The 26,473-nt window shown below is 41.3% G+C and overlaps 1 protein-coding gene, 1 long non-coding RNA gene and 1 other non-coding gene across 3 annotated transcripts in view; 1 reads left to right on the top strand and 2 right to left on the bottom strand.

Moving 5' to 3' along the window:
• The window catches only part of LOC137210423 (uncharacterized), a 113,832-nt gene that overhangs the window by 42,112 nt on the left and 45,247 nt on the right, over positions 1-26,473 (top strand). The window lies entirely within an intron of this gene.
• Positions 1-26,473, bottom strand: part of FAM110B (family with sequence similarity 110 member B) — a 220,630-nt gene that overhangs the window by 15,465 nt on the left and 178,692 nt on the right. The gene's annotated exons all lie outside the window — the stretch shown is intronic.
• Positions 3,298-3,404, bottom strand: LOC137210784 (U6 spliceosomal RNA). Its single transcript, XR_010936720.1, has one exon. It is a non-coding gene; the product is annotated as a U6 spliceosomal RNA (small nuclear RNA).

Genomic DNA, 26,473 nt, shown 5'->3' on the forward strand with positions numbered 1-26,473 from the left:
ACACTTCCTTTGGTGACCGTGCTAAGTGCACGTGGTCAGCGAGGGACTGAAGCAGCGTGGGGATACCAGGCAGATGACGGGGCAGCTGCGGAGTCTCCAGGCCAGAGGGAACTACTTCATCTTCAATGCTGCTACACAGCTTTGCTCTCCGAGCATCCTTTCTGGGGCCTGTTTTCCAAAATACCCACATGAGGCCCTGGCGACTAAAGTAAAACTCAAATCATTTGACGTCACTATGTTCTATCAGAAGACACTATTTTTTTCCCAACTCGATACACATTTTCTTCTGCATTTGTTGGGTTTGTGGGACTAAAGGGTTCATTCCACGCCACGGACACAAGAGAATGCAAACTTGACTATCTGCTTTTGCACATTTGCAAATTTTGGGGGTTTACAAGCAACTCTTTCTTTTCCAATGTACCTTTGGTTATTAGATATTAGAATAAGTAGACCTGGATTGAATGTAAATGATTTAATGTTCTGGGACATTATGACCTGTTACAAAGAAAGCAAGCTGGTAAGAGGTAGATCTTCAGCTCCTAAAGGGCACAAAGTGTACCCAATGCAGGCTTGTCTCTCAGAGCAAAAAACAAATAATAAAGGTGTGTCTTCAGTGAAGAATGAGTGTGATTCCCTTTGAGAACAGTGAGAGTGAGGATGGAGACTTGGAGGGAGGGAGGGAGGGAGGATATGGGGGAAACGGCCAGAGAGGAGAGCCCTGTGTCCAGGCCGGGGCTGGCCCGCCTCAGGGAGGCTGATGGAGCAGCAGCAAGATTCGACCTGATGGAATTCCATCGCCCTCCATGAGTAAGGGGACAGTGCCACTTGCCACCTGGGCAGGCACGTCCTGGACCTGTTGTGTCCTGTTAGAGGAGAAACCAGAAGCCCCAGTCTGTTTCACTCGTCACTGGGGCTATTCTGGGAACCACCGGCCTCGAGGAGCCCCAAGATGAGCTTTATTCCAGGAGTCAGGACTTAGTGTTTTCAAGGTTACCAAAGGCAACTCCTTCTCCATCAGGAAGGCATAGCCCTGGTCAGAGGGGCCTGAGTGGGAGGTAATGGTGCCCATACTCAGGCTTCGTCTCTAGAGAACTCGACGAGGGGAAAGACACATGCAGAACATGACCCACAAACGTAGAGATCTGAGCGAGCGCGTGTGTGCTTGTGCGTGTGCGTGTGTGTGAGATTGAGAAAGTCAGAGTCAGAGATGAAAACAGAGACACCTATAGTGCTTAAGATTTGGTTTTTGATAAACTCAAGTGTTTCAGGTTCCTGCTTCTCAGTGGTACTCAGACCAGAAGTAAGACTCAGATGCGACGCTGCCTCCAGAGGTTTACCTGTCGTTGCCTGGTGGGCTGATGTCGTCTCACTTCACACATTCATGGTCTTCCCTTGGTAGAAGAAGCAGGGCAACCAAACTGGCTTGACAAAAAGCTAAACAATGAGGTACCTGGTCACCTACAGCGGGAGGCCCAGTTTTCCTTTATCACAGCGCTTATCACTGAGGGAAACAGTGCAGATGGACCCTTGAGAGTTTCCCGTTCTATGAATCACCGCTCACAGACATTTTACTAAGTGCCAGACTCTTCTCTAACTGCTTTACACGTGCATCCCATGATGTAGAGCCCAGGACAGCTCCAGGAGCTCTGCTTTATTATCCCTCCATTGAGGAATTTGGGATCAAATGTGGGGGACTGCCTTGTCCGAAGTTCCACAGGCGGTAACTGGAGGGTCCAGGCAGTGGGGCCCCAGACACCGTGCTCTTAGCCACCATGCTGAAGGGCTTCTCCATCTTAGTAGTGTTTAAAAAATCAGAAAGCATAACTTTTGAAAGTAAAACAACCTTGGAGTGTGTAAAGAAAATGCCAGTGTTATCCCCCAGCTATTCTAAGTTAACCTGTGACAATAGATCGGTCTGTCTCTTTCCATACCATTGTCGACGAAAAATTAATCAGTCAATCTAAGAAAGAAAAGGAAAATTTTATTTGAGCCAAATATGAGGATTATAACCCGGGAAAAGCATCTGAGAAATCTGTAAGAACTGTTCTGCCCATTAGAAGTCAAGGCACAGTGTTTTGAGACGGAGGACTGTACAGTAAATGACGTATTATTGACAGTTTACGCAATCCAGATCGAAGCGTCATTGTGGCCCCTTACAAGATCAAGAAGGAATGTCATTTTTTTCCCTTGACTTAAATATCACTAATGTTTTTGTCAAATTTGCTTTTCTTTATTTTCTTTTACGTTTTTAAAATTGAAGGATAGTTGATTTACAATATTGTGCCAATCTCTGCCGTGCAGCAAAGCGACTCAGTTATATACATATAGACATTCTTTTTTGTATATTCTTTTCCATTATGGTTTATCACAGGACATTGAATATAGTTCCCTGTACTATACAGTAGGACCTTGTTGTTGATCCATTCTATGTATAATAGTTTACGTCTGCTAATCACACACTCCCAGTCCTTCCCTCCCCCATCTCCCTCCCCCTTGTCAACCACAAGTCTGTTCTCTATATCTGTGAGTCTGTTTCTGTTTTGTAGGTAGGTTCATTTGTGCCATATTTTATTTATTTATTTTTTAAAATAAGTTTATTTATATATTTATTTTTGGCTGCAATTTTTGGTTGCGGTGCACAGGCTTCTCATTGCGGTGGCTTCTCTTGTTGGGAGCATGGGCTCTAGGCGCGTGGGCTTCAGTAGTTGTGGCACGTGGCCTCAGTAGTTGTGGCTCGTGGGCTCTAGAGCACAGGCTCAGTACTTGTGGCGCACGGGCTTAGTTGCTCCGTGACATGTGGGATTGTTCCAGATCAGAGCTCAAACCCGTGTCCCCTGCGTTGGCAGGCAGATTTTTTTTTTTTTTTTTGCAGTACGTGGGCCTCTTACCGCTGTGGCCCCCCCCGTTGCGGAGCACAGGCTCCAGACGCGCAGGCTCAGCGGCCCTGGCTCACGGGCCCAGCCGCTCCGCGGTATGTGGGATCTTCCCGGACCCGGACACGAACCCGCGTCCCCTGCATCGGCAGGCGGACTCTCAACCACTGTGCCACCAGGGAATTCCCTGCCGTATTTTAGATTCCACATATAAGCGATATCTTATGGTATTTGTCTTTTTCTTTCTGACTTCATTTAGTATGATAATCTTTAGTTGCATCCATGTGGCTGCAAATGGCATTATTTCGTTATTTTCTGTGGCTAATATTCCATTGTATATGTGTTCCCCATCTTCTTTATCCATTCATCTGTTGATGGATACTTAGGTTGTTTCCATATCTTGGCTATTGTGAATAGTGCTGCTAAAAATATGGAACTCTCCGTGAATTTGCGTGTCATCCTTGCACAGGAGCCATGCCAATCTCCTCTGTATCGTTCCAATTTTAGTATATGTGCTGCCGAAGCTGGCACAGGACTGTTATGTTTTAAGGAGTTGTCCTGTTGATGCTGGGAGAACGTTGCAGTTGAGCAGGTTATTTCTGCCGATGGAGGAGGTTTGGTTGATGTATAATGCAGATACATAATGCATAGTTGGAGGGAGAGAAGAGGCCAGAGGACAGAGAAAAATTCTTCTGTTTAAATTTTCTTGTCTTTCTGTAAAATATGAATTTTATTCCACACCATCTTTACTCCATTTCTTTCTGCAGATGCCCAAATGTAAGAATTTTGTTTTCTGTCTTTGATTTTACAGAATGAGATGACATGAGACACATTAAATCAATCTTTGCCTTTTGACTTAGCAGAAATAATATGGATATTATTTCTAGTCAATAATCATAGATCCAATTCATTCTTTTGAATAGCTGAGGAACATTTTTTTAAGGACAGAGGTGTGTCATAGTATATTCAATCACTCTTCTACTAATAGAGATTAAGGTGTGCTAGTTGGGTTTTTTTTTTGGTGGGGGGGGTGGCTTTTTTTTAAACCACTGGAAACAACACTGAAAAAAATTCTTTGTACATGTGTCCATAAGTACTGAAATATTTGTTTCTATATGTGGAGCCCACAAATTGAAATCATTAGGTCAAATAGTAAGAAATTATCAGGGTAAAATTTTAATAGATATTGACAAATTTATGGTAATGATGTCTATTTATTTTAGTCTTTGTTCAACTCTTCTTTCTATTTCAAAAGGTAACTGAAAGAAGTTTTGATTCTAGAAGACTCTCCCATCTTGTTCTTGGGAAATGAGCAAACAGATATGCTATTGTGAAAATATTTGGAGTATAAAAAGTATTAGTAACTGTTGGCTAACTACTATACAAGCAACCCCAAATCTCAAAGACTTAACCAAGAACTTTTATTTCTTACTCATGTCACAATCCAATGCCGTTCAGTAGGGGACGGGAGGAAGGGAGATGTGACATGTTGTGCCCCATGTCGTCACTCAGGACCCAGTCTCCTTCTATCTAAGGCTCCACCCACTTTTAGGTCCTCTGAATTGTCTCCATTTAGTCAGTGAATAGAAAACAATAAGAATTGGGAGTAGGAAGACTTTATGTGCTAGGCGTGGAAGTGGAACACATCATATTCCACTGGGTAAGAGTCCATTGACCCAGGGCAGCTGGAAAAGTACCCCAGCTGAGTGCCGAGAAAAAAAGTGTGCAACATGGGTATTGTACTTCATTTTCAACCGCGATGGGAGTGAAAAGAGTAGTTGTGAGAAAAGGCTGGAGAGTCGTCATGGTAATCAATAATGAAACCTGCAATAGGATGTAATTTACTAGTGGCCGAAGACAACAGAGGAGATTTTTTTTTTCTTGTTTATCGTGCTTCACTTTATTGCATTTTTTTACAAATTGTTTGTGGCAACCCTGCATTAGGTTTATTGGTGCCATTTTTTCCAACAGCATTTGCTCAGTTCATGTCTCTGTGTCACATTTTAGTAATTCTTGCAATATTTCAGACTTTTTCATTGTTATATTTGCTATGGTGATCTGTGATCAGTGATCTTTGATGTTACTGTTGCAAAAAGATTTAGACTGGCTGAAGGCTCAGAGGATGGTTAGCATGTTTTAGCCATGAAGTATTTTTTAATTAAGGCATTTGCACACTGAACAGACGACAGTATAGTGTAGACAGAGCTTTTACATGCCCTGGGAAAACAAAAAACCTGTGACTCTCTTTACTGCAGTGGTCTGGAACCAAACCTGCAAAGGCCCCGCGGTCTGCCTCTATATGTAATAAAAGGAAGTGTGAAGATTTTTGTGTGGGCTGATTTAGGTGAACATGAAAGGGAAGGTGGGCTAGATGGTGCTAGTGTTGAGCTGAAAGTCTAGACATAAGCTCCACATCCTGGCTCCACCATGAGTTCTCTGGGCAAATCACTCCACTTCTTTGGGTCTCGAGTTCTTCAGCTGGATATAGACTTGGAACAGAAATAGGTAAACTCTAAGATGTCTCACTACTCTTAACAGATTGACTGCTAAAATATGTCCTTTTTACCCATTTAGGTTGTGATATTATTAGCTTTTTGAACAAATTTGGAGACATACACTCCAAAGTTACAAATAACAGTACACAGTCCAGTTTGCCATGTTTACTTCTTGTCGTTTGTAAATTTAAAACACATTAGTTCAAGGGTTAAAAGGACATTGTCTTTTCAATTTAGCTTTCTACTTTAGTTTCTGATCATAATACCTACAATTTATTGAGCACTCCCTCTGGGCCAAGCCCTTTGCTTAGGATATCCTTAGAAAAACCATCAGCGGTAAGTGCTGTCATCCCCATCCTCAAGATGAGGGAATTGAGGAGGGGAGACTGAGTGGCTTGACTTAGCGTGCCACAGAGCGGGGTTAGGGGACAGGCATGTCTAGACTCCCTTTGACTTGGAAAGAGTTTTAACAGCTAACGCGGAGTTACTGAAAGTCCAAGGTGGTCTTTCTATTTCTGAGTATATTTTCTCATACGTGTGTTTATTGTCTCTTGTATTTTTCATGAGTATTTTTTAAATCTACAAATGTTGCTATTCTCGATGCTATTGTTTATAGATGTTTATCAAGTTCCTCACTCTTCTTCATGTAATATCCAATATCAATCAATTTCAGGGATGCAAGTAATAATCTTACTTAAATCATGACTCTAGATGCAAATTTGAGAACCCTTTATAAAATCAGAACTGACTGTCTAAATGAAATTGGAACTGATCATCTTAAAAGTTTAGCAGACAAAAATTCTTGAGATAGGAATATAGATTCCATTGCTTTGCTTTTCCTAACCAAGTCATGTTTTTTTAGTACTGGTTTATTTAGTCTGATAACATTTCCAGAGGAATAATGATCCTAAAGAAAATGGAAGCTTTGGTTTTTTCTTTTTTTTTAAGGTTTTTTTGTTTTTATGTGGACGATTTTTTTAAAGTTTTTATCAAATTTGTTACAACACTGCTTCTGTTTTATGTTTTGATTTTTTGGCCACGAGACACGTGGGGTCTTAGCTCCCCAACCAGGGATCGAACCCGCACCCCTGCATTGGAAGGTGAAGTCTTAACCACTGGACTGCTAGCGAAGTCCTGAAGCTTTGGTCTTTATAGTTATGATTCTTTTGAGATACTCCCCATGTACATTTAAAATTGTTCTATAGGGAAAGTGAAAGTGTAGTTGAATATTTCCAATAAGTAAGAAAATGTTAGATGCTTTTTAAAGGAGTCAGTGGATTTTGCATAACCAACTAACTAACTTTTATTTGTATAGTTGGATAATAATATATTGGTATTTTGAATTCTGTTGAAACAGAGTAGCCAATATATTCATTCTTTCTAAAGAAGACCCTTGCTCATACTTCACCACATTTAAGAGGTAAATTTATGGTTAATTTTCTGTGTAACTAATTGCTTTGGCTTATTTAATTATTGATGCACAAAAGAAATGTTCATTTTTCTGCCTTTAGAGACACCCCAAGTAAATTACTCTATAAACGTTGAATTGCCCAATTATTTATTATACGTTTTTGTAAGTTTACTTAAAATATAAATATTAGCTACAGGAAGATGTATAGTTGACCCGTATACCCTTGAGCTCACATGTGAAGTTCATTTTCCAGAACTTTCAGAGGTTGCAGATTTAATCAGCCTTCCGCTATGACATTTTCTACGGAGATTCATAATCAGCTGTACCATAAAGTACATCACATAGTTCTTGAAACTAGGCAGAGTAAGAACGGCTTAAATTGGAATTATGTCTTTAGTTGAAATATAGTGTCCAGAGTCTAATTAGTGTCATTAGAATGTGGGGTTGGGATATACACTACGACCACTGTCTGCTGTTAGTGCCCAGACTTGCTTTCCAGGTCATACATCCCTTTGATTCAATCGCTTTCTTGCCCGAAAAGGGAGCTGGCCAAGGAGCTGTTTTTACTGTCTGTTTTCCATTATCACAATCACACAACCATAAAGAACTAAGATAAGAAACGTTTCAACCCTAACAGTGTCTCAACAGTGAGCTACTGAATTGCCATGTTCATTTGTCACCTGGCATGAGACCTTCAGATTACTTTACTATCCTTTCAAACTAGTAAGGATTGTGTTGTTGAAGGAAAAAAGGCGGTCTTGTACATTTTGTTTCCCCCTTGGTTAAAAGCACCGATACCCGCAATTTGTCTCAGTTGGGAAAGAGAAGATTACAATTATACGGGGTCATGGAGGAGACAAAATCAGCTTGCAATCGAAATTGCGAATTCATGGTTCTCTCCACACGTTTGTGAGGTGCCTCATTCCCAGACTTCCAGTCATCACCTCACTGCGGATGCCCCCCTGGCTTCATGCTGAGGTCTGATGGGTATTTGTAAACACAGATTTTAAAACATGAATGAAGTTCTGGGTCCAATGCGAGGCACTATAAAACCTGCCAGGGCTTCCCTGGTGGCGCAGTGGTTGAGAGTCCGCCTGCCGATGCCGGGACACGGGTTCGTGCCCCGGTCCGGGAAGATCCCACGTGCCGCGGAGCGGTTGGACCCGTGAGCCATGGCCGCTGAGCCTGCGCGTCCGGAGCCTGTGCTCCGCAACGGGAGAGGCCACAACAGTGAGAGGCCCGCGTACCGAAAAAACAAAAACAAAAACAAAAAACCCTGCCACCATGTGGGAAAGCCTACATTTGTCATCAGAAAAAAAAAAATAGCCCCTTCTTCAACAAGCACTGTTGGTAAGAATCTTTCTAAATACAGCCTTTTTCTTCAGCTCACCTCAGAGTGACAACTTTTGTACTATTTTAAAATAGCATTTACTAGAAGAAGAAGAAATAATCAGGGATAGAGTTTTTGTTTGTTTGTTCTTGTCCTTCTCTCGGTCTTTGGTTTTGGAAGAGCCAAGACTTTGAGAGTTAGAGATTGTCAGGTGAGGTGGGGTGATTTGCCAGAGCCTACGTAGGGCATCTGGTAGGCGCAGTTTTCAGCCGTCTGAGAAGTGGAGGGAAGTGGGAATTATAAGCACAGTGGTTACAGAATGTCGTCCCCCCGTGAGCTAGAGTCGGCCTGGCATCACCGAACTCTCTCATGCTGAGTGTCCAGAAGCCGCCGGCAGGATGAGGCCGGCAAGCACAGCCGCAGTGCCAGCTCCGTGTGACCACCTATGAGATGGGGGCGCAGGGTGCACTTTGCATCAAAGACCTTAATGCGTCTGTGTCACCAGCAAGAAGAATACATGGGCCCGGGAAGCAGGTGGAGGAGAGTTGGCCCTGCTTACCATCACTTCCAGTGAGCCGCTCGGGAAATTTGTGCTTCCTGTTCCCACAACTCCAGGTTACAGAAATTTAGAGAGCTTGGCTCTTAAAACTGGATTATTTCCACTGGAGGATACAGCCTGTGTCCCATTGAATTGTAAGCTGCTGCTGCCTCCTGGACACTTCAGACTCCTTGTACCAAGGGGCCAACAGGCAAGAAGATGCGTCCGTGTCCTTGGTCACCAGGAGGAGGGAGGGCTGCCGTTGCACAGCAGAACACAGAGAGACACACTGGCATCCCGTGGTCCCCTTGGGTGCCCTTTTGTACTGTTGGGCAGCTTTGATGGTAAATGGCCAAGTGCACGGCCCTGGCCTGAGAAGTACGTGGGACCCAGGGGCTGAGGCCTCTCAGGGATGAGAGTCTTGGTCATGCCACCAGGTAAGCCGCCGAGAGTACCAGAAGTTCTAGTTGAAGGTGATGGAGTCCAGAATGGAGGGCGGAAGAGGGAAGAGGATGAGGTTCAGTTGCAGCCCTGAGACCAGCGGTCCCGGCGGGGGCTGCAGTTCATGCAGCTGCCCTTCCGCTTCCTCCAGAACACTGAAGGAGCTGCTTCTCAAGCTGGTATGAAGCAGTAGATCTAATGGTGCATGTACTGCAGAGGACATGAAGGGGGACCACCTGGATTACTTCTGGAGGGAGGACTTGCCGGCCAGTTATCGGCAGACAGCCTCCAGCTGCCACAGCTCCTCCAGAGTTCGCTCAGCTCTAGAGGCGCCTCCTTCTTCTGGATTCTGCTTCCCCGCCCTCCCACCTCCAGGTGACGATCCCCAGTAAACGTCCTGCTTGCCAGTCTCCATCGCAGCATCTGCCTCTGGCGACTCCAGCAGTGGCATTTAGCACATCCAAATGCTTTTAAGTGTCTCTGGGGAGGAGTTTGATTTCAAACGGCACCTGACCATTACGCCCTTCACGCTTCCATGGAAATAACCATGCAGACAAAGCAAAGAATAAAAGTGCACAACATTGATAACCAAACTCTTACCATGTTAGGAACTTGTACTGACTGCAAGGCCAATGAGACTGGATGGAAACGTTGGGTTGGTACAGTTGAGAAACCTCGCGCGGTTTCCTTGGGTAAGTGTGGCAGTGGCCGGTGCGAGTGATGCACTAGCGTGGTCATGGCACAGTTGTGTGGCTCACTGACATCTCAGCCAACTGTTCAGGTAAATTACTAAACTGTGAAAACGAGTACCTCACTCAGCCTTGCCTTGCTGAACGCTAAGGGCTGGTTCTGCTGCGGAATTTAGGGAAGGTACATGGAGTGGGTCATTGGGTCCCAGTAAAGGCTCATTCCTGGGGGGAGGGGTGTTGTTGCAGATCCTTTTGAAGATTTAATAAATGCTTTTGAGCTCAGCCATGGACAAATGTCACCTACTTTTACATAAAACTGAAGTTTGTCTATGATTCTGCCAGGGATCCACGGATCCTTGCTTAAAGAATGCCGGCAATAGGAATTTGATCATTTTTAAGTGTAATTTTCCAATAACAGATATTAATAAAAGCCGATCCTGAACTAAGCAATAATCTATCAGATGCTATTTTTCATTTGATATTTTTCTCTTTTTCTTGGATTCAAATCCTGGCTCTGCCATTTACTTATGGTATGACCTCGGGCAAGTCACTTAACCTCTCAATGCCTCCGTTTCCTCAGCTATAAAAGAGGTGTGATAATCATTCCTGCTTCATAGGGAGAGTGTAAAAAGAACTGACAATCCAAGCTTTAAACAGCGTGGGCTGCTAAGCTCTCCCAGGCTGTCGCCTCCGTTGTGGCTGGTGGTGGGGTTGTGCAGCCGGCTGCCACTCCTTCTTTGTCCAAGTGAAGATAAAATGCATTTGTAAATTTCTGGTATGTGACAATTTGTAGAGAAAAGGCAATTTTCAATTCCATACTTCACTGCAGGGTTCTGTTGTTCAGGACAGCATAGTAAATAGGACTTGGTTTCCATGGACACTGTGGAGGGAGGTTCTGCAAGGCGGTACGTCTGGTACCATAAAGTACCTCGATGCAATACCAGAAAGTCCAGACTTACTGCGCTCCGCTCGCCACGGTGCAAGTGAAATGCTTTTACACAGCGATGTTGCAGGTTTTCTGAAATCCAACTGAACGTAGGAATTAGCCTAAGTCTTCAAAGGTTACATGAGGCATTAGAAAGGATTTAGGTGGTGGCTTGTTTATTTAATACAACTTCTAAGAAAAAGAAGCCCTTTCTTAAATTTGTCCTTGGGATAACGTGGAAAGAAGCTATCACAATATAGATCTTTTTTTTTTTTTTTTTTTTTTTTTTTTGCGGTACACGGGCCTCTCCCGTTGCGGAGCACAGGCTCCGGACGCGCAGGCTCAGCGGCCATGGCTCACGGGCCCAGCCGCTCCGCGGCATGTGGGATCTTCCCGGACCGGAGCACGAACCCGCGTCCCCTGCATCGGCAGGCGGACTCTCAACCACTGCGCCACCAGGGAAGCACCACTATATAGATCTTTTGATTGAAGAAAATCAAACAGAATCCAGTTGGTAAATGGAAAGAAGTGGAGATTGGCTATAATATTAATAAGATGTTCTTTGATTTTAATTATTTATTTAGTTCTTTTCCCCCTGAAAAGGCTTAACTAGACATGGTCTATATAGGAACATTTAGAAATAAAATGAGAGTTTCCAAGATCTTCAAGATTAAGACCACAGAGAAAGAAACGGCAAAGAATACCATACCCACATTTAACCTCCAGAGGGAAATGGAAGAGACAAAATTTCTGTAATTGGATTTTCTCCAGAACACGTCAAGAGTACTTTTACAAAAATGTTCATGGGTCATTAATCATAACCTAAGAACTGTATCTCACCTGAAAACCAAAAGATCCTCCTTTGGCTGTGGCCCAAATGAATTCCAAACAGCATAGAACGTTTCGTTTTCAATTCCCCACGTGCTTATTATTGACACAGCTCTGAACATCTCCAAAAATAAATCCCATTTACCCACACGGCAAGCACTTTCACCCTAGAACATTTTTTCCTTGGCATCAATAGCAAAACCACACTCTCTTCAAGTGTTCCCAACAGATAGATCCCTTGGGACATGAAACATCAGAAGGGGACCAAGCCCTTCCAGAATGTTCTGGCACTAAGGCCCTGAGTGCCCAGAGCCATGGCAGAATATCAGCTGGAAGACACCCCTTCCCTGCCTTCTGAGGTCCTGAGAGCATCCTGATGCTTTCTGAAGAGTTGTGCCTACATGTTAGGCTCTCCAAGGACCCCTCCAGAAGGTTTATCCAATTCTACAAAGACATCATCTAAGCCACGGGGAGTTTGGCTCTGACCCTTTATTCCATGCCCCTCGCAAGGGACAGGGATTTGGTAGAGGCAGAGGTATTTGAACCTTCCCTTGACAAGCCTGTGTGTCCAGAGTAGCAGCTTCTTACAGTCACATTTTCTGTATTTTTTAAAGCCATGTAGTTCAAGCTTGTTTCCCCAATTTTTGTCTGAGATGGTGCCTACACTCTTAAGATGGATATAAAATAAATTACATGGAACATGAAAGTGTATATTTTAGAGAGACTTTTATATTTTAGAGTAAGAGCATAGTTTTGTAGTATTATCTTGAACTTCTAGAACTTTCTGTAGCTATTTTATAATCATAAATATTTTACAATCATCTTAATTAGTAATTCCTCTTAATAGTTGGACCAACCACTTATCATCGGCATCTTGTCCTTGTGCGAACAGCATGTAGAACCAGAAATAGAAGTTGTGCCTTTAAGCTTTCTCCTTGCAATTTATTCCGTTATGCAGGGGTACCTCAATGTGTCGCATCTGCCCACAGATCATCACAAAGCTTCTCCAAGAAGGTCTCTTCATTCCCCAAACCAGATTCCCCTATAGGGAGGCAGTGATGAGAGACAATGTCAGGACTGCCCATTTATGTTTAAATGCTATCTTCACAGGAGCCTGTAAACGAAACCTCATGGGGTTTCTGGCTGCAAGCAGCTGGAATTTACAATGCTCGGGTTCAGGTCTCTTGATAAACAAGAACTAGGTATGTGGAGCAGCCTGGCTACACTGATTTGTAAGATCAGAAAACACCCAGCCCTGCAGTTTGAAAAACGATGAAATGATGCTCCCCCAGACAAGGGCTGTGGGTTTATGACCTGTGCTGTCTGTGCTCAGTGTATTTCCACAGATGGCACAGAGCAGCGAAGGAGGTTTCTTCTCTCCAGCCCAGACAGACAGAAGTGATTTCCTTCTCCTTTCTGGTTGGTAACCTAATGGTTACCAACTGGTAACCATTGGTCTGGTCTGGTTACGTCAGACCAGTTTCTAGCCTAGCATGTTTCACAACCTTTCATGTGAGGACGACAAACAGCACTTATTTCACTTCCCAAGTAAATGTGAATCGCCCCCTAGTCCCATCAAGGGAGGTGTTGCACTTTTGTGCCCAGTCGTATTTAAATGAGCCTTAGAATCCTCAGCTGCGTAGCTACTATGGGTCACGATATTGATTCCTTTGGTTTTGGCTGTGAGTGGCTTTTTTATGAAAAGCATTGACTCAGCTGTTCAACTCAGCTGAGCTACTTTACATGCTCAGAATGTGTTGCTGTTGCTGCTGAGTAGTGAAAATCAAAGAGGATCCTCTAGTCATTGCAAGTCTATTCAGATGACTGTGGAGGTTTGAGTTCTGGGAAGATAAAAATGATGGCTTTCATCACCGTGGGGTCTGGCCCCATGCTCCCGCTCCACCACAGAAGCACATTTTTTTTTTTTTTTTTTTTTTTTTGCGGTGCGCGGGCCTCTCACTGCTGTGTCCTCTCCCATTGCGGAGCACAGGCTCCGGACGCGCAGGCTCAGCGGCCATGGCTCACGGACCCAGCCGCTCCGCGGCATGTGGGATCTTCCCGGACCGGGGCACGAACCCGTGTCCCCTGCATCGGGAGGCGGACTCTCAACCACTGTGCCGCCAGGGAAGCCCAAGAAGCACATATTTTGAGGAAAGATTTTGCCATATGTGATTTATTATAAGCTTTCAGGGAGGGTGTTTATAAACCTTTCACTGACCACTTTGGGACCACCCTTCTCTTGCACAGGTAGCCAGCTCAGCCGTGAAGATGAGCTGCTGTGACTTTCTTTGGTTGTGTCTCTTTTTGATAAAAAAGTTGATCAAAAATTACTGATTAGTCAGGGTGCAGAGATCTTGATAAACATGATTCCACAGTGTAAATAAGCAAGCAAAAAACACCAGACTATTCACTTTTGGGATGCAGATGGTGAATTCCTTAGGGTCAGAGATGGCTGGGTCAGTAATAGTTCGGTGGATACCGGAGGGTTCAATGAGCATCTTTATCCTTGACATCATGATCAAGCTATTAAGTACTAGTCTTGGGACCACTAGTACTAGTACTCTCTGAGACGCTAGTTACCATTAACCATTCTTTGGGAATCAAGCAAGGGCAGTGACTTCTTGCAAAACATGAAATGAGAGTATTCTGTTGATGGTGTAATTGACTAAATGATATCAGGTCCTCTGGGAATTCATTCGTCTCCCTTGACTGAGCACCGGCCTTAGGTCCTCAGGGACTTAACAATAGGTAAATAGTTGGTCTTGGAGAGGCTCATTTGCTCTTTCTTATCATGGAGATCACATCCTTGAATGCCAGAAGGTTTCCCACTGACAGTTCCCAATATAAGGTTCAGAAAAGTCCAATCTCAAAAATATATACACGTTCCAAAACCTACACAGAAGTGATGTGCTTCAAATTGCCGCAGGGCTGGACGGCATAGCCTGGCATAGGTCTGGGAATGCCTTCACTTTATCTGGAATATAGCAGATGCTCCAGTGTTAGGATAATTGTTTCTAACTGACTTAAAAACAATAGCTGTGCTACAGTAATCTGCCCTGCTGCAGTCCAAATATTAGCAGCCATTTATTGGAACGACCACAGGACAGGCACTGTGGACAGTTTTACATACAGCATTTATTTTAATTGTCACAAAACTCTGGGAGTTAGATGTTATTCTATCCATTTTATAGAAAAAAAAGAGAGAGAGAAAAGTTAAGTCTCTGGCCTATACATAGCTAATAAGTATACAGTCATGTTCTGAATAAAAACTGATCTGGTTCCAAAAACAGGACTTTTATGCTAAACTTGTGCTGTCTGATATGGAAGCTATGTGACCAATAGCCACCAGTGGCAGCTGAGCCCTTGAACTGGGAAATGTGGCTGGTCCAAGTTCAGATGTGCTGTACACACTGGATTCAAAGACTTAGTATGAAAAATCTATATGTAGTATCTCAATAATTTTATGAATTGACATTTATTAATGTTGACATGATAATATTTTGGATATATTAGGTTAAATAAAATGCATTATTAAAATTAATTTCACGATAATCAGGGGACTTCTACGCTTTTCAGCCCTCTCCCTGACGGTGTTTTATTGTGGTCAGCTGAGTTTTTACTCCTTAAGACTGAATCCGAACCACCATTTTAAGGCATCTTCAAAAACCTCAGCAAATTTTTCAGATCAGACACCCTGCTCTGTTCAAAAAACCATAATCCTGAACCCTTGCTGATACCACCTGGGGAGACAGGCAATAAAGATCGGTGAGACACGTTCGCTTATTTCTGAGTTGGACATTCTGTCTTCAGAAGCATCTTTAAGCTGATTCTTAGAGAAAAAGACACACCCTGGATAAGGCACGGCAAAAAAGCATCACTGTCCAGATTCCAGGCCAGTTGTGTCTCTCTCTTCTGTCATTGCTTTTATTGTGCGAGGAGTTTAAGTTTCTTTATTCTCATAATGCATATTTTTGCATGTTGTTTATTATTGTTGATCAGATAATTTAATCTTGTTCCAAATTCAACCACAGAGGATAAATCCAAGACTTCTAATAATAACGAATCCCCCAAGTTCCGTAATGGATTATTTGCTCTTTACTAACAAGTAATGTGGGTGAGGCAACTGAATCTGTCTTACTGCAAACAGTCCAGACCAGAGACTCACCAGCATGGTACAAAGGACCAAATTGCTAGGTGACTTTCTAAGTCCATGCGTAGTAATCAACTATTTTCTAAATAGGAAACGTGGTATGTAATAAATCAATAAATTAAATCTCTTCATTGCAGATACTTTACTGGGTATAACTCCTCTCTTCCCTATATTCCCCTATTATCACTGAGGAGGTTGAGAGAATCTTTCCACTGGTACAGAAGGACCAACTTGGAGTTTGCATTGATCCTTTGGTTTCCCCTTAATTACTTCCCAGGGAGACGACAGAGACACAATATGTTCCTATATGCAGCACATTATAATCACAGTCTTTACTCTTCACTTGTGTTTAAGGAGCACTGCTATCTGTTTTCCTTCTCAAATAATCTGAAGGATACCAGATACCATTAGAGTAGCTTTCTTGTCCTGGAATTTGGCAGGATGCCTTTGAGTTCCACCTGAGAAAACGTGCCTCTCACTAAGAGAGCTGTTTCCAAATAGTTGAGTCCTTCAAAGTGGCTTCCGTCTTTACCTGACGCGCGCGTGCGCATGCGTGTGTGTGTGTGTGTGTGTGTGTGTGTGTGTGTGTGTGTGTGGCAGGGGGTAGTCAAGCAACAAAGCAAAAGCCATCACTGAAATTTACTAGGGCACACAACCCATGCAACAATTTACAACACTTTTATAGGAGAAGGTTGACAACCAAGAAACATGACAACACGGTGTTACAATGAATATTTACAATGCGGGGTGAAGTACCTGCCTGGGAGGGACGTGGAGTTTAAGAGACACAATCTATGAAAACCAGGAGCTGTCTTGGGCTTCTGGTGCTCACAAGAACGAGGGGAAGGGCGTAAACGTAACTGTTGTGCTTCTCAGCTCACACGTGTAGCTCAAAATGTTCAGACTTGCACAGATCAGCCCCCTGTGCTCATCCCAGTCTAAGAGATTCCACCAGAAGTTACCATTTTAAATAGTCCCTAGAATAGCTCTAACTACACCCTCACCTAGGGATCAGAGAGCCCTCTTGGGACCAAGGCAGCGGCTCCTTCTTCTCTGTTTACTTTTCTGTCTTCTCTCCTCCTTTGGTGCTGAGGGTGCAGTTAGAGAAAGGGAGTTTTCCCAGGTATATGCTCTTAGCATTATGATATAAAGAAATTTTATAACTTTTGCAACAATATAATGTACTGCAGTAAATAAATTAGAACACTTACATTACAAGCCCTTACTTCAAAGTGTGTATATATTAAAATGATTCCATACGAGTGTACTAGTTATAACACTTTCTTAATTTCTTCCCAAATATTAGAGTTAATAAATATGTTTTTTAAGTTCGAAAGCAAAATAAAAGAAAAATTATTTTTGAGGCTATCAGGATTATCAGCTCATAGTTACATATCTTACCTTTATTTAAAGACTGGATTATTACTCCTCATAGAGGTAATGCCTATGAGGCTATCAAAAAGGTGGACTTTAAAAAAAGGTGGATGATAACCTCAAAATTACCGTCATCATACTTCTAAACAGTATTTTCTTAATTAATACTAAAGCAACGATGGTATTTACAGAGAATGTAGTTAAAAGCATGGGAGATGGATCCAAACTGCCACATGCTGGCACTCACTTGCTTAGTTTGTAACCTCTCTTTGCCTCAGTTTCCTCATCTGTTAAGTGGGGATCATAAGAGTGTCTACCTCATAGAGTTGTTGTGAAGCTTAAGCGTGTTAATACATTTTCTGAGCTTGGAACAACACGTGGTAGATGTAAAAATGCTCCGAGTATATTGCTGTGGTTACTTGTAAACCTGGTGGTAAAGTGAAAACAGTTGGAAACCTCCTAAGATTTAGTGGCAACCCATCTGCTAAAATCTGATGCTAATTCATCTGCAGTGTTACAGGCTTCTTTGTTTCTACCAAAAAGTGCTAACCAGGTACCTATCCACGGATATGCAAAGTAGACGATGGAGACAAATATTGGGGAAAATCTGAAAAAATAAGGAGCATGAATTAACCTGAAGTTTAGTCATTGCCCTCATGTAAATATGGACCTGTATTGACTGTTACATTGGGCACCTAATGAACATCAGTGTTCTAGGTAATTTAGAAAATATAATTTCAATATTTTATTTCTGAAAATTCTTCTTCCTTGGTCTGTCTCTGATCTGACACAAAGAAAATAAGTTTGCTCAAGAGATATGGTAATAATAAGTGGAAGACAAAAGAACCTTCATTGATTAATTTAGACAACAAATAAAAATATGAAGATAATTAAAATAAAATCATAAAAGCTCTCCACTCTACAATATAAGAAAGAGCCTCTAAATCCCTGTTTAATGTTTTCTGTCATGTAGAATATCCAGATGCAATAAAAAGAGGAAATTTTCTAGTCTCTGCTTTTGTGTACAAATTTTGTACTTTCTTTTTTCTGTACTCTAAATATCATCAATTAAATCACTATCCCCAGAGCAAATGTATACTTGCCTTAAATTCAACAGAGCTTAAGGTTTAAAATAATGAACAGCATATGTAACAATTAAAAATAGAACAGTAATTTATCATATTTTATTAATGAAGATGACTAGGAAATGGCTTCTTATGAGAGAAGAATTTTCCATTCACTGCAAAAATCATTTTTGAAGTAAGACAGATTCCCATGCTATGTCTACTGAGGAAAATTTTAGCTGTAAATGGTTAGGCATTTTATAGTTTAGTATTGTTTATGAGAAACAGAACTTTAGAATCTTCGGGATTTGGGATGATAGAAATATATTTAAATAGAATTTTCCTTGTATGCCCCTATGGGAAGAGGAGGGATGAACCTAAGAGCAAAATACCAGTTTGTTTTTGATGCTATTTAAAGTAATAGTCAGGGACTTCCCTGGTAGTGCAGTGGGTAAGACTACACTCCCAATGCAGGGGGCCTGGGTTCGATCCCTGATCAGGGAACTAGATCCCACATGCATGCCGCAACTAAGCGTTCGCATGCCACAACTAAGGAGCCCGCCTTCCGCAACTAAGACTCGGTGCAACCAAATAAATAAATAAATATTTAAAAGAATAAAGTAATAGTCAGGGCTGTTCTATGACAAATTGTAACAGGACCTACTTCCCCAGCCCCTGGGCGCACCCAGCTTCACGACTCTTTCTTGTAGGATGGAAGGAGGACAGTTTCCCTCTGACCATCCCAGCACTCCCCCTGTATACCCTGCCTGCCATACTGCCCCATCGCCGACGTTCTCTCTTGCTTTGCAAGACTCCTCTCCTACTGACAAAATTGAATTTTTGTGAGTGCTTAAGCTACACTAAAAACCCACAAAAAATATTAGAATTCCACTTGCTAAATCTGTTTCTTATGTATTTTGCTTCTTTGCATATCAGCTCTAACCTTGGCTGTATTACGTCCATACTCCTGAGTGTGATGCATTAAATTTTCCGGAACAAATTGTCCAAGTTTCCTCCCCTGAGTTTACCCCCCTCCCCCCGTTTCCAGCTTTATACTATTCTTTCTGTTTCCTAAAAGAGAATTGAGTTGACTCCCAGGTTATCTTGCGGCAAACTAAGTCTTACTATCTTTACCATTTTTCTATTTATCTCACTCATTTTTCATGCCTCCACCAACCGTCAGTAGCAGAGTTTTATCTCTGGGACAGAACCCTCGTGTTGACACCATCCTTTGACCCAGACCAGAGAAGTTCCTGTCCTGGACTCCATGCTTTAGGGAGCCTTTCTGCGGCTCCTCTGGAAGTGCCCCTCACCATGGGGTGAGGGATCCAGGGGGGAGCAGGGAACATGCAGACTCCGATCTGTGCCGCCTTCTAGAACTTTGACAACCGTACGCAGGCACCTAGGACCCTGGAAATCCTTGCCCAAAGCCTGGGACTCCACAGATCTCCACACTGGGACCCTGCACCCCAAGGTAGAGCTAATCTACCGAGTGGCCACAGTTTGCAGGGGCTGTGGGCAGTCTGGACTGAGATATCCACAGTCCAAACTGCCCACAGCAGGAGGCTCCCCTTGTATGTGGGATGAGGTCAGAGTGGGAAGGGAAGAGCTAAGGGCGGCAGACCTCCTGGGCTCTCTCATAGGCACAAATCTCATTGCAGAATTCCAAGGGGCACAAAAATTATATTTGACCGGCCTTTCCAGGTTATGAAGAAATACTTGTCAAAATAGGAGTCTAGAACAAATTTTATCTAACAATTTATTACTTTGATTTAGTTCTTCTACATATTTAATCATATGGTATCTGGTCCTCCTGTACTCTGTGTATTCTGACTTATATTCCCATTTTCTCTTTTATTTCATAGATCCTCCTTTTTTAAAAAATAATTTTTCCCTTTCTCTGCCTTGCTCTGTGCTCCATCACAATCATCCCAAATGCCATTTTTTTTCTCTTACCTCTTATCACAATGTACCTGTTCCATCTGCCTCATTGTAGAAACAGTTTCTGGTAAATCTACATGCACCTGGCCAGGTCTGCAACACTGAGCCAGCTCCTTGGGTATGAAGTGATGTCTCATTATTGTTTTGATTTACATTTCCCTAATGATTAATGATGTTGGACATCTTTTCATTTGCTGAGTGCCATCTGTAAATTTTTGGAGAAATGTCTGTTTAGATCCCTTGCCCATTTTTAAATTGGGTTGTCTTTTTATTGTTGAATTATAGAAATTCTTTATAAGTTGTAGCCATAAGTCCCTTATTAGACATATGACGTGCAAACATTTTCTCCCATTACGTAGGTTTTCTTTTTACTTTCTTTATTATGTTCTTTGAAGCACAAATTTCAAAAATTTTGATGAAGTCCAATTTATTTTTTTCCTTGGTTTCTTGTGCTTTTGTTGTCATATCTATGACACCAATGCCTAATCTAAGGTCACAAAGATTGGCAACAGTTTTCTTCTAAAAGACTATAGTTTTGGCTCTTACATTTAGGTCTTTGATCCATTTTGAATTAATTTTTGTATTGGTATGAGGTAGGGCTCCAATATCATACTTTTGCATGTGGCTATACAATTACACCAGCAAAAATTCCCACATTGAGTTGTTTTGGCACCTTTGTTAAGAATAAGTTCATCATAGGACTTCCCTGGTGGCAGAGTGGTTAAGAATCCACCTGCCAATGCAGGGCACATGGGTTTGAGCCCTGGTCGGGGAAGATCCCACATGCTGTGGAGCAGCTAAGCCCGTGAGCCACAACTACTGAGCCTGCACTCTAGAGCCCACGAGCCACAACTACTGAGCCTGTGTGCCACAACTACTGAAGCCCGTGTGCCTAGAGCCCATGCTCTGCAACAAGAGAAGCCACCGCAATGAGAAGCCCGCGCACCGCAATGAAGAGTAGCCCCCGCTTGCTGCAACTAGAGAAAGCCCGCACGCGGCAACAAAGACCCAACGCAGCCAAAAATAAATAAAAAGATAAATAAATTTATATAAAAAAATTAAGTACCACATGCTTAATTAAAAAAAAGAATAAATTCATCATAAATATGTGAGTTTAATTCTGGACTCTCAATTTTACTCCACATATCTATATCAGTACCTTATCCTGGTACCACACTGTGTTGGTTACCTGAGCTTTGCAGTAATAGGGGAAGTGTGAGTTCTTCATCTTTGTTCTTTGTCCTGATGGTTTTGGCTATTCTGGGCCTCTTACATCTCCTATCATGAATTTTAGGAGCAAATTGCCAATTTCTGCAAAAAATCCAACTGAGATTTTTTTTAATACTAAAAATTGATTTTTATTTGCCTTAAATGGTTGAATTCTTTCTGTATTTATAAGTCTATGAAACCTTCATTCTAGAAATCATAGAATAAAATTTCCTAAATTGTGACAATCATAAAATCATTTTAATTCATGATTTGAAAATAAAGCCATAATATTGTTTCATTTAAATATTATATATATTTCTTGGGCTTCCCTGGTGGCTCAGTGGTTGAGAGTCCGCCTGCCGATGCAGGGGACGCGGGTTCGTGCCCCGGTCTGGGAGGATCCCACATGCCGCGGAGCGGCTGGGCCCGTGAGCCATGGCCGCTGAGCCTGTGCGTCCGGAGCCTGCGCTCCGCAACGGGAGAGGCCACAACAGTGAGAGGCCCGCGTACCTCAAAAAAAAAAAAAAAAAAAATTATATATATTTCTTATCCCAGTTTTGCAAAATAATAAAATGATATTTCAGTGGCACAATATTTTATATTTTTCAATATGTATATTTTATCATTCAAGCATGCTCTTCACAGTAGCATTTCTTTTTTATTGAAGTGTAGATGCTGTACAATATTATATGTTACAGGTATACAGTATAACGATTTGCAATTTTTAAAGGTTACCCTCCATTTATAGTTGTTGTAAAATATTGGCTATATTCCCCATGTTGTACAATATATCCTTGTAGCTTATTTTATACCTAATAGTTTGTACCTTTTAATCCCCTACTCCTATCTTGCCCCTTCCCCCTTCCTTCTCCCCGCTGGTAACAACTAGTATGTTCTCTATATCTGTGAGTCTGCTTCTTTTTTGTTATACTCACTAATTTGTTATATTTTTAAAGATCCTCCATATAAGTGATATCATACTTTATTTGTCTTTCTCTATCTGACTTATTTCACTTAGCATAATGCCCTCCAAGTCCATACACATTGCTGCAAATGGCAAAATTTCATTCTTTTTTATGGCTGAGTAGTATTCCATTGTATATATATACTACTTCTTCTTTATCCATTCATCTGTTCATGGACACTTAGGTTGCTTCCATATCTTGGCAATTGTAAATAACTCTGCTATGAATATTGGGGTGCATATATCAAACCACCCAATTAAAAAATGGGCAGAAGAACTGAATAGACATTTTTCTGAAGAGGAAATACAGATGGCTAACAGACATATGAAAAGATGCTCAACATCACTAATCATCAGGGAAATGCAAATCCAAACCACCTATTGGAATGGCTACCATCAAAAAGAACACAAATAAACAAATACTGGCAAGGATGTGGAGAAAAGGGAACCCTCATACACTGTTGGGAATGTAAGTTCGTGCAGCCACTGTAGAAAACAGTATGGAGGTTTCTCAAAAAACTAAAAATAGAACTACCATATGACCCAGCAATTCCACTCCTATCTAGCCGAGATTTTGATTGGCATTACATTGAATCTGTAGATCAATTTGGGATATATTGTCACCTTAACAATATTAACTCTTTCGATCTGTGAACATGGGGTATCTTTCCATTTATTACGAACTTTTAAAATTTCTTTCAATGATGTTTTATAGTTTTCTAAAATACAGAAGTTTTATTTTTTGTTAAATTAATTTCTAAATACCTTATTTTTCTTGATGCTATTATAAATGGAATTGTTTTCTTAACTATATTTTCAGATTGCTCATTGCTAGTATATAGAAATATAATTGATTTTTGCATATTAATTTTGTATCCTGCAAACTTGCCAAACTCCTTTAGTAGCTCTAATAGATTTTTGTGAATTCATGAGAATTTTCTAAATACAAAATCAAGTCATCTGGAAATATAGTTTTGCTTCTTCCTTTACAACCTGGAAGCCTTTTATTTATTTATTATTTATTCACTTATTTTCTTGCCTAATTTCCCTGACTAGAACCTCCAGCACAACGTTGAAAAGAAATGGTGAGAGTAGACATCTTTACCTTGTTCCTGATCTTAGGGGAAAGCATTCAGTCACTCACCAATAAGTGTGTTAGCTGTGGGTTTTCATAGGTGTCCATTATTGGGCTGAAGAAGTTTTCTTCAATTCTAGTTAAGTGTTTTTCTCATGAAGGGTGTTGGATTTGTCAAATGCTTTTACTACATCCACTGAGGTAGTTTTTGTCCTTTAATCTGATAATGTGATGTATCACATTGATTGATTAACTCAACCTGTGTTCTTGGGATAAATCTCAATTGGTATGGTGTATTATCCTTTTTATATATTGCTGTTCAATTTGTTAGTCTTTTTTATGAGGATTTTTGTGTTTATATTCATAAGATATATTGGTCTGCAGTTTTCTTTTCTTGCCAAGTCTTTGTCTTTTGCTGTCAGGATAATACTGGTCTCATAGAATGAGTTTCCTCCTCAACATTCCTTGCTTTTCTATTTTGGGCATGAGTTTGTGAAAAATAATGTTAATTCATCTTTAAATGTGTTGTAGAATTTACCAATGAAGCCATCTGGTCCTAGGCATTTTCTTTTCCTGTGGGAAAATTTTGATTACTAATTCAATCTCTTTACTTGTTATAGGTCAATTCATACTTTTTATTTTTTAATTGAATCAGTTTTTATAGTTTATATCTTTCTAGAAAATTTCCCATTTCATGTAGGGTATCTAATTTGTTGGTATACAACTGTTCATAGTATTCCCTTAGAGTCCTTTATTTCTGTAAGGTCAATAGTGATGTTTCCCTTTTTGATTTCTGATTTTTGTAGTTTGAGTTTTCTCTTGCTTTTGCTTAGTCAGTTAAGCTAAAATTTTGTCAATTTTGTTGATCCTTTCAAAGAACCAACTTTTAGTTTCATTGATTCTATTTTCTTCTAATCTCTATTTTGTTTATCTCCACTATACTCTTTGTTACTTCCTTCCATCACAGCTTGGGATTTCCTTTGCTCTTCTCTTACTATTTCCTTCAGATGCAAAGTTATATTATTGATTTGAGATCTTCTTTTTTTTTTTGGCCACACTGCACAGCATGCAGGATCTTAGTTCCCTGACCAGGGATCAAACCCAGGCCCCCTGCAGTGGAATTGCGGAGTCCCAACCATGGACCACCAGGGAATTCCTGAGATCTTCTTTTTGAATATGTTTTAATTTCACTGCTGTAAATGTCCCTATGTGCCCTGCTTTCTCTTCATATCATAACTTTTGGTATGTTATGTTTTTGTTTTCATCAGTCTCCAAGTATTGTCAAATTTCTCTTACAATTTCTTCTTTGACCCTTTGGTTATTTAATAGTGAGTTGTTTATTATCCACATATTTGTGAATTTCAGTTTTCATTATACTATTGATTTTTAGCTCCATTCCACTCTGGTCAGAGAAAATACTTTGTATGATTTCAATCTTTTAAAATTTACTGAGGGTTCTTGACCTCACCCTATGAACCTCTTCATCTGGCTGTTGATTCCTGTGCTTTAATATCCTTGGTAATAAACCATTAATCTGATGTCAATTATGCAACTTCAGCCTTTAGGAGGACAATATCTAGCAAAAGCCGTGTGGCTGACAGGGTCTTGGTCTTCCGGCCTGGTGTCAGGCCTGAGCCTCTGAGGTAGGAGAGCCGAGTTCAGGACATTGGTCCACCAGAGACCTCCTGGCCCCACGTAATATCAGTTGGCGAGAGCTCTCCCAGAGATCTCTGTCCCAAAGCTAAGACCCAGCGCCACCCAACGGCCAGCAAGCTCCAGTGCTGGACACCCCATAACGAACAACTAGCAAGAGAGGAACACAACCCCACCTGTTAGTAGAGAGGCTGTCTAAAATCATACTAAGTTCACTGACACCCCAAATCACACCACCGGATGCAGTCCTGCTCACCAGAAAGACAAGATCCAGCCTCATCCACCAGAACACAGGCACCAGTCCCCTCCACCAGGAAGCCTACATTGGCCACTGAACCAACCTTATCCACTGAGAGCAGACACCAAAAACAACGGGAACTATGAACCTGCACTCGGCAAAAAGGAAACCCCCAAAAAAGTAAGTTAAGCAACATGGGAAGACAGAGAAATACGCAGGAAATGAAGGAGCAAGGTAAAAAATGCACCAGACCTAACAAATGAAGAATAAATAGTCTACATGAAAAAGAATTCAGAGTAATGATAGTAAAGATGATCCAAAATCTTGGAAACAGCATGGAGAAAATACAAGAAATGTTTAACAAGGTCCTAGAAGAACTAAAGGGCAAACAAACAATGATGAACAACACAATAAATGAAATTAAAAATTCTCTAGAAGAAATCAATACCAGAATAACTGAGGCAGAAGAATGAATAAGTGACCTAGAAGACAAAATAGTGGAAATAACTACCGCAGAGCAGAATAAAGAAAAAAGAATGAAAAGAATTGAGGGTAGTCTCGGAGACCTCTGGGACAACATTAAACGCACCAACATTTAAATTATAGGGGTCCCAGAAGAAGAAGAGAAAGAGAAAGCATCTGAGAAAATATTTGAAGAGATTATACTTGAAAACTTCCCTAATATGGGAAAAGAAATAGTCAAGTCCAGGAAGCACAGAGTCCCATACAGCATAAATCCAAGGAGACACATATTAATCAAACTATCAAAAATTAAATACAAAGAAAAAATATTAAAAGCAGCAAGGGAAAAGCAACAAATAACATACAAGGGAATCCCCATAAGGTTAACAGCTGATCTCTCAGGAGAAACGCTGCAAGCCAGAAGGGAGTGGCAGGACATATTTAAAGTGGTGAAAGGGAAAAACCTACAATAAAGATTACTCTACCCAGCAAGGATCTCATTCAGATTCAATGGAGAAATTAAAACCTTTACAGACAAGCAAAAGCTAAGAGAATTCAGCACCACCAAACCAGCTTTACAACAAATGCTAAAGGAACTTCTCTAGGCAGGAAACACAAGAGAAGGAAAAGACCTACAATAACAAACCCAAAACAATTAAGAAAATGGTAATAGGTACATACATATAGATAATTACCTTAAATGTAAATGGATTAAATGCCCCAACCAAAAGACACAGACTGGCTGAATGGATACAAACACAAGACCCATATATATGCTGTCTACAAGAGACCCACTTGAGACCTAGGGACACA

The sequence above is a fragment of the Pseudorca crassidens genome, chromosome 17 (assembly GCF_039906515.1).
Source record: "Pseudorca crassidens isolate mPseCra1 chromosome 17, mPseCra1.hap1, whole genome shotgun sequence".
Taxonomy (NCBI): domain Eukaryota; kingdom Metazoa; phylum Chordata; class Mammalia; order Artiodactyla; family Delphinidae; genus Pseudorca; species Pseudorca crassidens.